This window comes from Vipera ursinii (genome assembly GCF_947247035.1).
Source record: "Vipera ursinii genome assembly, contig: scaffold_156, whole genome shotgun sequence".
NCBI classification, from domain to species: domain Eukaryota; kingdom Metazoa; phylum Chordata; class Lepidosauria; order Squamata; family Viperidae; genus Vipera; species Vipera ursinii.
This window is the reverse complement of record NW_028148212.1, coordinates 34,627-48,543: the sequence shown is the minus strand read 5'-3', so window position 1 is coordinate 48,543 and position 13,917 is coordinate 34,627. Positions and strand designations below refer to the sequence as shown.

At 45.8% G+C, this 13,917-nt stretch overlaps 1 long non-coding RNA gene across 1 annotated transcript in view; it reads left to right on the top strand.

The window, feature by feature from the left end:
• Positions 1 to 490: 490 nt before the first annotated feature.
• LOC310650586 overlaps positions 491 to 13,917 on the top strand; it is a 28,019-nt gene continuing 14,592 nt past the window's right edge. Inside the window, exons 1-2 of the long non-coding RNA XR_014494399.1 lie at positions 491 to 566; positions 1,595 to 1,651. This is a non-coding gene — a long non-coding RNA (uncharacterized lncRNA). The remainder of the gene's footprint in view (positions 567 to 1,594; positions 1,652 to 13,917) is intronic.

The window sequence follows — 13,917 nt, the reverse complement described above, 5'->3', positions numbered from 1 at the left end:
GCAAAGCTTCAGGGGGGTGGACAAAGCAGACCCGACCCTCACTGTTTGTACCCGATCCCTAAGAAAGTCTTGAATCCAATCGCAGATGGCGGGGGAGAATTTCAAGTCAGTCAGCTTCTCGATGAGAATGCTCGGCAAAAAGGTGTTGTAAGCTGAGCTGTAGTCAACAAAAAGCATCCTGACATAACATAAAATATTAGGAGAAGGAAGGCGTATTAGGCACGTTCAACACTAGGTGAGTTTCTTCCATAGTAATGAAGGTTGAATGAGAGATCTAATAAATCAATACATAAAGCAATAAATAAACAAGCACTGGCCCCCAGAGATGGAGGGGGCTTCCCATCGCGAAGATTGAGGGTGCCCAAGGCACTCAGTGGTCATAGGAGGAATTAAGGGGTTCAGCTTTCTTGCGTTTCATCTCTGTATGAAATATTGAGGTGCCGATTGTGTTTGTTCATCTCCCTCTCTCTCTGTTTCTCTCTCTTTCATAGCAAGAACGGCTCCAGCTTGACCGGCTGAAGAATCAACTTTCCGATGCCATTCAACGATATGGAACAATACAAAAGGTAGGAGAGACATGGGAAGACCCAGGAATGGGGAGAAGTTCTGTTCTGTTCTTTTTTTTTCTTCCTTCCTTCCCTCCTTCCTTCTGTCTCTCCATCTCTCCCTCACTTCTATTCCTTCCTTCCTTCCTTCCTTCCTTCCTTCCTTCCTTCCTTCCTTCCTTCCTTCCTTCCTTCCTTCCTTCCTTCCCTCTGTCTCTCCATCTCTCCCTCACTTCTATTTCTTTCTTTCTTTCTTTCTTTCTTTCTTTCTTTCTTTCTTTCTTTCTTTCTTTCTTTCTTCCTTCCTTCCTTCCTTCCTTCCTTCCTTCCTTCATCCTCATTTCCTTCATTCCTCCCTCCCTTCCTTCCCTCCCATACCTTCATTTCCTTCTCTCCCTCTCACCCACACACTTCCTTCCTTTCTTCCTCCCTTCCTCCGTTCCTCCCTCCCTCCCACACCTTCATTTCCTTCCTTTCTCCCTCCCTCCCTCCGTCCATCCCTCCCTTCCTCCCTCCCCACTTCCTTCCTTCCTTCCTTCCTTCCTTCCTTCCTTCCTTCCTTCCTTCCTTCCTTCCTTCCTTCCCTCTGTCTCTCCATCCTCACTTCTATTTCTTTCTTTCCTTCCTTCCTTCCTTCCTTCCTTCCTTCCTTCCTTCCTTCCTTCCTTCCTTCCTTCCTTCCTTCCTTCCTTCCTTCCTTCCTTCCTGCCATTTCATTCTTTTCCAGTTGATCCTTTGTAAATGGTCTGGTGGCATCAGAGGCTGGGATGGAGTGGCAAATTATTATTATTTTTTTTCAAAAACCCTGCTTTTGAAATCAAAATGACCACAGCTTTCTTAAAAGCCTATGTCTTCAAGGCTAACCTATAATGCTGATTTATTTCCTCCTCTTTTTTTGGGGGGGGGGGGGGAATAGTATTGTAAACATATGCTAAGACATCTCCTTGCTATACTGTTGGTGCTGTTGTGTTTCTGTTGTTGTTGTTGTTGTTATTACTACTATTACTATTATTCCACTGACATTGTTATTATTATTTCTCAACTGGCAGAAAATTGCAGAGAAGTCCAAGGCTCTGTTTCCTGTAAGGCAGAGGAGTAAAAAGCAGGTAAACGTACTTTTCTTTAAGGAAAATAATTTTCAAGCTTCTGAATTTCCCTCTCGATTCTGCCGTACCTGGTTTTTTATGACTCAAAAAGTTTGGGTTTCTTTTGCTCCTTCCCTGCAAAGGGACTGTTGGCCTTTTCTCATAATTCTCCCCAGATCAAAGCCTAAAATATTAGATCGTCTAAATCAGGGGTCTTCAAACTTGGCAACTTTTAAGACTTGTGGACTTCAACTCCCAGAATTCCTCAGCCAGCCAAGTTTGAAGACCCCTAGTCTACATCTTCATATGGGGATACTGGATGTTAGTGGAACATAAGGATAGTTGCAAATGCAGAATTAGCACTAAAGTCATGTCTGACTTTAGGGCACGCTGCACAATTCCGTTTCTTGTCTGAGGGAGCCTGTCTGAAGAGATTTTTGGTGGTTATGTGGTCAATGTGGCCAAAGGTGTACGGAATCCTATTCTATTCTATTCTTTTCTATTCTATTCTATTCTATTCTATTCTATTCTATTCTATTCTATTCTATTCTATTCTATTCTATTCCATTCCATATTTTCTATTCTATTCTATTCTATTCTATTCTATTCTATTCTATTCTATTCTATTCTATTCTATTCTATTCTATTCTATTCTATTCTATTCTATTCTATTCCATTCCATATTTTCTATTCTATTCTATTCTATTCTATTCTATTCTATTCTATTCTATTCTATTCTATTCTATTCTATTCTATTCTATTCTATTCTATTCTATTCTATATTCCAATATCTATTCTATTCTATTCTATTCTATTCTATTCTATTCTATTCTATTCTATTCTATTCTATTCTATTCTATTCTATTCTATTCTATTCTATTCTATTCTATTCTTCCATTCCACTCCATATATTCTATTCTATTCTGTTCTGTTCTGTTCTGTTCTTCCATTCCATTCCATTCCACTCCACTCCATATATTCTATTCTGTTCTGTTCTGTTTTGTTCTATTCTTCCATTCCACTCCATTCCATTTATTCTATTGTATTCCACTCCACTCCACTCCATATATTCTATTCTATTCTATTCTATTCTATTCTATTCTATTCTATTCTATTCTATTCTATTCTATTCTATTCTATTCTATTCGATTCGATTCGATTCCATTCCATTCCATTCCATTCCATTCCATTCCATTCCATTCCATTCCATTCCATTCCATTCCATTCCATTCCATTCCATTCTATTATTCTATTCTATTCTATTCTATTCTATTCTATTCTATTCTATTCTATTCTATTCTATTCTATTCTATTCTATTCTATTCTATTCTATTCTATTCTATTCTATTCTATTCTATTCTATTCTATTCTATTCTATTCTATTCTATTCTATATTCCAATACCTCTTCTCTTCTCTTCTCTTCTCTTCTCTTCTCTTCTCTTCTCTTCTCTTCTCTTCTCTTCTCTTCTCTTCTCTTTCAAAAAAAGGGAAACAGATTTACACTATGTTAATAGGAAGGTTTGAAAACACTAGAAAGAATAATCGTATAACAAAAGATGTGGCAGAGCCAGGGGGCGGTGTCAAGAGAGGACTTAGCCTAGAGTCATTATGTTTCTACAAACGCTCCATGTCCAGCTCCCCTTGAATTCTGTGACTCTTATCCAGTGCCAATTTAGTGCCAATTTAGTTTGCGCACTCGGTCTCTAAAAGGTTCGCCATCACTGAACCAGACCCAATGACAGTTTCCCCCCACCCACCCACCCCCCGCATGCCATCATTCTTCTAAACCAGGGCTTTTCAACTGGTGGTACGCGTACCACTGGTGGTATGCGAGCACCAGGCTGGTGGTACGTGGCATCGCCTTCTCCCCCCTCCATAGTGTCTCGGGCCCATGGGGCCTGACAGCTGCTTTACAGTTGATCAGCACTTCTTTGGGGCTGTCAGGGCTCAGCGGAAGCACCAGGATCAGCGCCAGGCTCCTGCTGGAGCTGGGCACTGATCCCCAAAGAAGTGCTTATCAGCTGGAAAGAAGTATTGATCCCTGCTCGCGCGCGTGCGCGCATACACACACACACACACACAGAGTTACAGCTGAAGGCATTTCAGCCTTCAACTATGGCTCCCAGCGCTTGCCCCCCTCGCAGGGCTTCTGATTGGCCCTGCGCCCAGGCGGCCCCGGAGAAGCGTGGTCCCATCCGACGCACACATGGCCCGCTACTCTCCCATCGCCCTTTGCAGGCCTGCTGTAGAGCGGCTGGGGAAGGAGCCGTGGAGGCGGGAGTTGTTCTGTACCAGCCTGCTACTGGCCCTGCAGAAAAGGCAGGGACAACCCCTTTTACAAGAAGGCAAGAGGCTGGAATTACGCCTGCCAAATTTATTACCACAAAAACAAACGGAACAAGACAAACCAAGAAACAGGAGCTTTAAGAAACATGAACTATCCAAGCGGTTGCCTTCAGCAAACCAGCCCTCCCACACATTCCCCTTATATAGAGTTCAGGGCGTGGCTTCTCTCTGCCTCCTTCCGAGGAGCCCCATTGCCTTCCTCTGTTTACTCCTAATTGACTGCCTCCTGCGTCGGGCGTCCTTGAACAGGGCCAGCTGTGGGTCATCTTCATCCACGCTGTCAGGCTCACACAGCTGGGTCTCCGTGGTGACCAAGTGGGAGGGGCCTGGCTGAAGGCTCTCATCAGCAAGATCGTCAACCCCCTCAGCAAGGTCTTCAACACCCCCCTCCTCCTTTGAGTCATCCGACCCAACTGCCGAACCCACAGGCTGACCCTGAATCACAACAGGAGTGTGGCTAGCAAATCCCCGCCGTAGTGAGGCTGCAGAGATGCCGCGTCCTCCCAGTCCTCCGCACTCCATCTGTTGCCTCAGTGCCGCACCTGTCTTCCGTGTGGCCATCGCCTCCGCCGTCTTTTTCTGATGGGCGCGTCCCCGAGGAGGCCATTGGATGCCACCCGCCCAGGCTCTGTCCCCACCCCGCCGTTGCCGTCTGAGGGTGGATTTCTAGCCTCCCTCTGCGTGTCTCCGATAAGGAAGAAAGCGCCTCGCGTCTTCTGAGGCAGCCAAAGACCGCGTGGGAAAGAACGATCTTTATGGAAGCCCAATTTCGGGACTTTAAGGGTAACTGCAATGGAAGCGTGACTGTGTCTGATACCTCCCTATGTTGGACTTCAGAAAGCGGTTTTCCTAAACTCCACCCCCCCAGCCATTGACTTCGCTTGTCAAAAAGTTGCAAAAGGTGATCACATGACCCTGGGACACTGTGAGCGTCCTAAGTATGAATCAGTTGCCAAGCATCCTAATGTAAATCACATGACCCTGGGGACGGTGCAACAGTCCTAAGTGTGAAACATTGTCATAAGTCACTTTTTTCAGTGCCGTCGTAACTTCGAACAGTCACTAAGCGAATTGTTGTAAGTTGAGGACTACCTGTACTTTATCATTTTTTCCCTTTTTTGTCACGTTTTTGACACCTTGCTGGGCGACTGGTGGTACTCGGACACTGCCTTATCCTAAAAGTGGTACAATGGGTGAAAAGGTTGAAAAGCCCTGTTCTATTAAGCTTCTCATCCTTCCTATTAGCTATTTCCTTATCTTCCGATGACTATACCTTTGTCGCTTGTATCTTACAATTTATATTAATTGTTTTGTTTAGGATCCTGGTATGATTTATGCTGATTGTTTCTTTAGTATCCTATGGGTGAGTGTAGTGTCTTACGATTTATGATGAAACTTTTTTTTTAGGATTATAATCATGATTTATCGCTTGTTGCTCGTATGTGCACTGAGAGCTTCTGCAGCGGAGACAAGCTCCTTGTGGGTCCAGTCACACCTAGCCAATAAAGAATTCTATAATTCTATAATTCTATAAAAGGAGAGGAATGTCAAGGGGGCTCTTCAAAGTTTATTAATAGAATTGAACAAAATGGTATTTGTGGAATGCAGTAGCAATGGATGGGCGTGTGTGTGTGTTTGTGTGTTGTTGTTGTTAGTTGCGAAGTCGTGTCCATCGCGACCCCATGGACAACATTCCTCCAGTCCTTCCTGTCCTCCACCATCTTCTGGAGTCCCTTTAAGCTCACGCCTCCTTCTTCAGGGACTCCATCTAGCCACCTCATTCTCTGTCGTCCCCTTCTTCTCTTGCCCTCCACCTTTCCCAGCATTAGACTCTTCTCCAGTGAGTCCTTCCTTCTCATCAGGTGGCCAAAGTATTTGAGTTTCAACTTCAGGATCTGGCCTTCTAAAGAGCAGTCAGGGTTGATCTCCTCTAGGACTGACCGGTTTGATCGCCTTGCAGTCCAAGGGACTCGCAGGAGTCTTCTCCAGCACCACAGTTCAAAGGCCTCAATTCTTTGGTGCTCAGCCTTTCTTATGGTTCAACTTTCACAGCCATTGTTTGTGTGTTGTTGTTGTTAGTTGCGAAGTCGTGTCCATCGCTACCCCATGGACAATGTTCCTCCAGGCCTTCCTGTCCTCTACCATCTTCTGGAGTCCATCTAAGCTCACACCTACTGCTTCAGTGACTCCATCCAGCCACCTCATTCTCTGTCGTCCCCTTCTTCTTTTGCCCTCAACCTTTCCCAGCATGAGGCTCTTCTCCAGTGAGTCCTTCCTCCTCATTAGGTGGGCAAAGTATTTGAGTTTTAGCTTCAGGATCTGGCCTTCTAAAGAGCAGTCAGGGTTGATCTCCTCTAGGACTGACCGGTTTGATCGCCTGGCAGTCCAAGGGACTCGCAGGAGTCTTCTCCAGCACCAGAGTTCAAAGGCCTCAGTTCTTTGGCGCTCAGCCTTTCTTATGGTCCAACTTTTACAGCCATTGTTTGCATGTGTGGAGCCCATAACCACTTTATTTGTTTGTTTGTTCATCTATTGGATATTTATCCTACCTTTATTGCTATATAAAAATTCAAAGGGGGGTGGTGGTGTAAACATTCATAATACTCCTCCCACCTCCTCTTTTTCCTAACCTTTTGCGAGGGGTTAGGTTGAGAGAAACTGGGCCAAAGTCAACCAGCTGACTTTCATCCCTATGGCAGGATTAGAACTCAGCCTCTCCCGGTGATTGGCCTAAAGTCACCCAGTCGGCTTTCTTGTCTAAGTGTAGGAGATGACCTGATGTTAAGGCGGGACTAGAATTCACAGTCTCCTGGTGATTAGCCCAAAGTCACCCAGCTGGCTTTCATGGCTAAGGCGGGACTAGAATTCACAGTCTCCTGGTGATTAGCCCAAAGTCACCAAGCTGCCTTTCATGCCTAAGGTGGGACTAGAACTCACACTCTCCTGGTGATTGGTCCAAAGTCACCCAGCTGGCTTTCATGGGTAAGGCGGGACTAGAATTCACAGTCTCCTGGTGATTAACCCAAAGTCACCCAGCTGGCTTTCGTGCCTAAGGCAGGACTAGAACTCACAGTCCCCTAGGGATTGGACCAAAGTCACCCAGCTGGCTTTCGTGCCTAAGACAGCACTAGCTCACCATCTGCAGGTGATTGGCCTAAAGTCACCCACGTTGTTTCCTGCCACTAAACTACACCACCGCATCAAATTCGCTCACCTCTTCCTGCTACTGTGTTTTTTCTTTCCTGTTTACATCACTTCTACAATGCTCAAAGGAAGCGTGCGCTGACCCTCGGCTTCGATTCACCATTTAAAAAAAAATCAAAATCAAAACCTGAGTTTGCATAGATTCCTCTTTCATGCTATTTAACCGGTTAACATAAAACCCCACCAGAGATAAACTCTGCTAAGTGCTCTCTGAACACCATTTGAATCCTAATTATATATATATATATATAGCTCGGGAAAATGTGCAGAAGGGGAAAAAATAGCAATTTGAAAGCTGAAGGAGCCTTCTGTTATGTTGAAGGCCTTCTTATGAGGGTGGTAGGTGAGTAAAAAGACTTTAGTGTGAAGTGTGGAACACGGACACAAAAGCTCAGCAGAGGCCAAATTATTCTTTTTAATTTCTTTGGAAAAGGTGAGAGTATGCATCTTTCGTCTTTGGGGCCGTATGGCGGCAGTTTTGTGCCCAGCCGTCAGAAGATCTCTGAATTTCAAATTGGCTGCTGGTTGGCTCTTGCTGGTCTCAGGTTTCTGATTCCCAGCCCACACATACACACCTTTTTAATGGAGCTCCTGCGATGTTGTTAAATGTTGGTGTTTAACTCTTCAGGTAGAACACTACGCAGTATGTGAAATTAATGGACCATGTGGATTCTGGAAGGGAAGGGAAATGTTGATTTGATGGTTGGAATGCTTGATATAGGCCTGTGGAGAATGGAATAAGAATAGAGTAGAGTAGAGTAGAGTAGAACTGGAAGGGACCTTGGAGGTCTTCTAGTCCAGCCCCCTGTCTAATCTCTTCTTAAAATCCTCCAGTGATGGAGCGCCCATGACTTCTGGTGGCAAGCTGTTCCGCTGGTTAATTGTCCTCGCTTTTAGGAAGTTTCTCCTTAATTCAAGGTTGCTTCTTTCCTTGATTAGTTCAGTCAATCAATCAATCAATCAGAATAGAGCTGGAAGGGACCTTGGAGGTCTTCTAGTCCAGCCCCCTGCTCAAGCAGGAGAACCTACATTGTCTCAGACAGGTGAATCTCTAGTCTCCTAATAAAAACCTCCAGTGATGGAGCGTCCACGATTTCTGGTGGCCAGCTGTTCCACTGGTTGATTGTCCTCACTGTCAGGAAGTTTCTCCTTAATTCCAGGTTGCTTCTCTCTTTGATCAGTTCCCAACCATTGTTTCTCGTCCTTCCCTCTGGTGCTTTGGTGAACAACCTGGCCCCCTTCTGCCTTGTGGGAGCCCCTCAAATACTGGAATGCTGCTATCATGTCTCCCCTCTTTCTTCTTTTCTTTAAACTGGCCAAACCCAAGTCCCGCAGCCGTTCTTGCTATGTTTTAGTCTCCAGCCTTGGATCGCCTTAATTGCTCTTCTCTGAACTTTTTCCAAACTCTCAACATCTTTTTTTTGTGATATGGTGACCAAAACCGGCTGCAGTATTCCAGGTGTGGTTCTGTTTCCCATCTTTTTTTTTTCTTTTCTAAAACTCTCTTCTTCTTCTGAGGAGATGAGATTCTTAGAAGAAGGAAAAATGAATAACAACAACATTCCATGGCATACGTCCCTATCTTTCTTTTTAAAAGTGCCCCAAATAATATGAAAGTGAAAGTTGGACCATAAGAAAGGCTGAGCGCCAAAGAATTGAGGCCTTTGAACTCTGGTGCTGGAGAAGACTCCTGCAAGTCCCTTGGACTGCAAGGCGATCAAACCGGTCAGTCCTAGAGTGTTCTGAACCAGCCAACTACCGGCCTTGTAATAAGGCAAACCCCTGTTCAAACAGTAGAGACTGGAGAGCGTCTGAGGCTGCAAAGCGTCTGCCAAGATTTATTACTCAATTAACAGAACAAGAAACAAAACCACTGGAACTTGAATCCTCAAGCGGAAGGGTTGCTTTCAGCAACCAGCCCTTCCCCAAACACTCCTTTTATTTAGAGTTCAGGGCGTGGCCTCCCTCTGCCTCCTCCCGAGGAGACCCGCAGCCTTTCTCTGCTTGGTCCTGCTCGACTGCCTCCTGCGTCGGGCGTCCTTGAACAGGGCCAGCTGTGGGTCATCATCCTCCGCACTATCGGGCTCACGCAGCTGAGAAGAGGGCCCCGGCTGGGAGCTCTGCCAAGCCTCCAAGCCATCATCAGCCAGTTCGTCTCCCTCCTCCCCCTCATCTGAGTCATCCGATACATCTGAGCTGGCTGCCGTACCCACAGGCTGGCCCTGAGTCACAACATAGAGGAGATCAACTCTGACTGCTCTTTAGAAGGCCAGATCCTGAAGCTGAAACTCAAATACTTTGGCCATCTAATGAGAAGGAAGGACTCACTGGAGAAGAGCCTCATGCTGGGAAAGGTTGAGGGAAAGAGAAGAAGGGGACGGCAGAGAATGAGGTGGCTGGATGGAGTCACTGAAGCAGTAGGCGTGAGCTTAGATGGACTCCAGAAGATGGCAGAGGACAGGAAGGCGTGGAGGAACGTGGTCCATGGGGTTGCAATGGGTCGGAGACAACTTTGCAGCTAACAACAACAACAAATAATATATTCTGGTGCACCAGTTGCGGCCCTATCTAGACCGGGATGCCTTACGTACGGTCACTCACGTGCTCGTGACCTTTTGTCTGGACTACTTCAACGCTCTCTACATGGGGCTACCCTTGAAGACCACTCGGAGGCTCCAACTGGTACAGAATGCAGCCGTGAGAGTTGTGTTGGGAGTTTCCCGACACTCCCATGTTACACCTCTGCTCCGCGAGCTGCATTGGCTTCCAGTTGTCTTCCGGGTGAGATTCAAGGTGTTGGTAATGACCTACAAAGCCCTACATGGCATGGGTCCGGAATACCTTAGGGAGCACCTGCGGCCGGCATCAACTTCCCTCCGCCCAGTGCGCTCCCACAGAGAGGGCCTCCTCAGGGTGCCACCGTTCAAAGAATGTCGACTGGTGGCCCCCAGGGGGAGGGCGTTCTCTGTGGGCGCGCCGGATTTATGGAACCATCTTCCGGTCAAGCTCCGGATGGCGCCTGACCTCCGCTCCTTCCGGCGCGATCTCAAAGCCTACCTTTTCGAACAAGCTGGCCTGGCCTGATGGGATGGGGTTGGGTTTTATAAATTTGTTTTAACTTTTTAATGTGTACTAACTTATTCATGGGCATTGTTGTTTAATCGCTTTTAATTTTTGTATCTTGTTTTTCAATATGTATTGCCCTGTTCACCGCCCTGAGTCCTTCAGGAGAAGGGCAGTATACAAATTAAATAAATAAATAAATATTCCCTGCCTATAACCATCGACACAGATGCTGAAATTGTTCTTATTGACACAATGATGCCTCCTTTTGTGAGGCTCACAGTGTAAATAGGTTGGAGGAGCAATCTCAGAGTAGAGATAAGAATAAACTTGATTCCTCAAGGGGAAGCACACCAAGCGGAGTAAAAGAAGAGAGATGATGCATTTCGTTCATCAAAATGCATTTTTCAAGAAAAGGAACATTTCAAAACGGAAAAGTGTTTTGTTTTGTTTTTTTCTGCACGCAAAACCCGGAGATGGAAGACAAATGGGAAATAGGAGGCAGGCTATGTTGGCGGGCTTTTTATTAATTACTTTTTTTTAAAAAAAATCTAGCAGGTAATTGTGTTAAAGTGTGTTTCATCGCAGAAAAGGGGAGGGGGCAGGAAGGACTCCCTGTTTCTCCCTCCCTCCCCCACCCCAAACTTCAAGGCTACTGCTTGGAAAAGAAGTATTTGCATTTGAAAAGGCCAGTCCGACAATCCCCCTTAGTAAAGCAAGAGTAAAAGACATCTCAACAAAAGTGTGTATAGTCAAGGCCCTGGTTTTCCCAGTTGCAATGTATGGCTGTGACAGTTGGACCATAAGAAAGGCCGAGCGCCAAAGAATGGAGGCCTTTGAGCTATGGTGCTGGAGAAGACTCCTGAGAGTCCCTTGGACTGCAAGGTGATCCAACCGGTCGGTCCTAGAGGAGATCAACCCTGGCTGCTCTAGAAGGCCAGATCCTGAAGTTGAAACTCAAATACTTTGGCCACCTAAGGAGAAGGAAGGACTCACTGGAGAAGAGCCTCATGCTGGGAAAGATGGAGGGCAAGAGAAGAAGGAGATGACAGAGAAAGAGGTGGCTGGATGGAGTCACTGAAGCAGTAGGCGTGAGCCTAAATGGACTCCAGAAGGTGGTGGAGGACAGGAAGGCCTGGAGGAACGTTGTCCATGAGGTTGCGATGGGTCGGACACGAATATGCAACTAACAATAACAAAGTGGGACGTGATGGCTCAGTGGCTGATCAGCTGGAGGGCTGATGGTCTGGGTTCGAGACCTGAGCTCAACACAATGGGGCAGTCTCCCGTTACTTGCGTCAGCTCCTGCCCGACCTAGCAGTTTGAAAGCATGCAAATGTGAGTAGATCAATAGGTACCACTTTGGTGGGAAAGTTGCAATGTTCTGTATAGCCATGCTGGTCAACATGTCCACAGAGTTAGAATAGAATAGAGCTGGAAGGGACCTTGGAGGTCTTCTAGTCCAGCTCCCTGCTCAAGCAGGAGAAACTATACCATCTCAAACAAGGGACTGTCTAGCCTCTTCTTAAAAATCTCCAGTGATGGAGCGCCCACGATTTCTGGAGGCAAGCAGTTCCAGTGGCTGATTGTCCTCACTGTCAGGAACTTACTCCTTAATTCCAGATTGCTGCTCTCTTTGATCAGTTTCCAATCATCGTTTTTTTTTGTCCTCCCCTCTGGTGCTTTGGAGAATAACGTGACCCCCCCCTCTTTTTGACCCCTGAAATACTGGAATACTGCTATCATGTCACCCTTATTTCTTCTTTTCTTTAGACTAGCCAAGTGTCAAGGTTCCAACTGATGATCCCAGTGAAGTAAGCACAGCTGAGGTTTTTTTTTTTCAATCTCTAATTCAAAACTTCATTGATTTTGGCAGAGGTGAATAGAAAACCAGCTCTGGTTTATTGGCAGTGGTGGGATTCAGCTGGTTTGCACCGGTTCGGTAGAACCGGTAGCTAAATTTTGCTGAGTTTGGAGAACTGGCTTAATGCACAGTGCTTCCAGAAGTCCAGTCTAGGCCTCGGAGGTCTGGAGGAGGCCTCCCAGGCCTACAACATCCTGCCGGAAGGGCATGGATACCACTTCCGGAGGTCCGTTCTAGGCCTCGGAGGCATGGAGGAGGCCTTCCAGGCCTAGAACAGCCCTCCAATAGTACATGGATGCCACTTCCTGAAGTCCGTTCTAGGCCTCGGAGGCCCAGCCCTGTATCCAATAAGAGAACCAATTGTTTGAACAGTGGAACAGCTTGCCACCAGAAATTGTGGGTGCTCCATCCCAGGAGATTTTTAAGAAGAAACTTGAGATTCACCTGTCTGAAATGGTATAAGACAGGTTGTCCTGCTTGAGCGGGGGGCTGGACTAGAAGACCTCCAAGGTCCCTTCCAGCTTCTATTCTATTCTATTCTATTCTATTCTATTCTATTCTATTCTATTCTATTCTATTCTATTCTATTCTATTCTATTCTATTCTATTCTATTCTATTCTATTCTATTCTATATTTTCTCTTCTCTTCTCTTCTCTTCTCTTCTCTTCTCTTCTCTTCTCTTCTCTTCTCTTCTCTTCTATTCCATATATTCTATTCTATTCTTCCTTCTTTCTCCCTTTTCTTCTTCCTGGAAGGAAGAAGAGGAATCTTTGTCGTATGCCCTTCAGAGTCAATTTTTGGTGAAATGGGCAACTAGACAAATTTGATTAATGAATACATAACATTCATTAACCAATTAACGAATGGATGTTTGTGTATAAAAGACAAGATGGAGTATCCGTGAATTTAATAAATGGTCCGACTTACTTTGCAGGCCATTAACTTTAAATGGGAGGGGGAATAGGTGTTTATAAACATGCAGATCTGTGGGAAGGCACCCACATACAGAGATGAATGCACCTGTTTGTCTGGATGTTGGGAAAAATCATTTACAATATAGTTGGTAGGCCTAGGTGGCTAAAGCAGTCAAGAATGTCACTACAGAGATAATAATAATAATAATAGTATAACAACAACAACGATGATGATGACGATGATGTTGGAAGGGATCTTGGAGGTCATCTAGTCCAACCCCCTGCTCAGGCAGGAAACCCTATACCATTTCAGACAAACGTCTGTCCAGCCTCTTCTTAAAAGCTTCCAGTGTTGGAGCATTCACAGCTTCTGGAGGCAGGTTGTTTGCATGATACTGTCAGGTGCATGGAACTAGGAGCCAGGATAGGGTTCAAAATCGCTACGAGTTTACTCCATGCAACCTTGATCCCACTTTTGGGCTGGGGCTGGTCATCTCCTGTTTACTAGGACCTTGGAGTCCTAGTGGACAATCATTTAAATATGAGCCCACAGCGTACAGCAGCAGCCAATAAAGCCAACACAATCCTAGGCTTCATGAACAGAGGGATAGGATCAAGAACACGTGAAGTATTAGTGCCATTTTACAAAGCCTTAGTAAGATTGCACCTGGAATACTGCACCCAGTTTTGATTGCCACAACATCAAAAAGGTGTTGAGACCCTAGAAAGAGCACGGAGAAGAGCAACGAAGATGATCAGGGGGCTGGAGGCTAAAACGGAGGAAGAACGGCTGCAGGACTTACTTGGGTTTGGTTAGTCAAGGGGAAAAGAAGAAACGGGTGACACGATAACAGCGTTCCAGTATCTCAGGGGCTGCCCCAAAGAAGAAGGAGT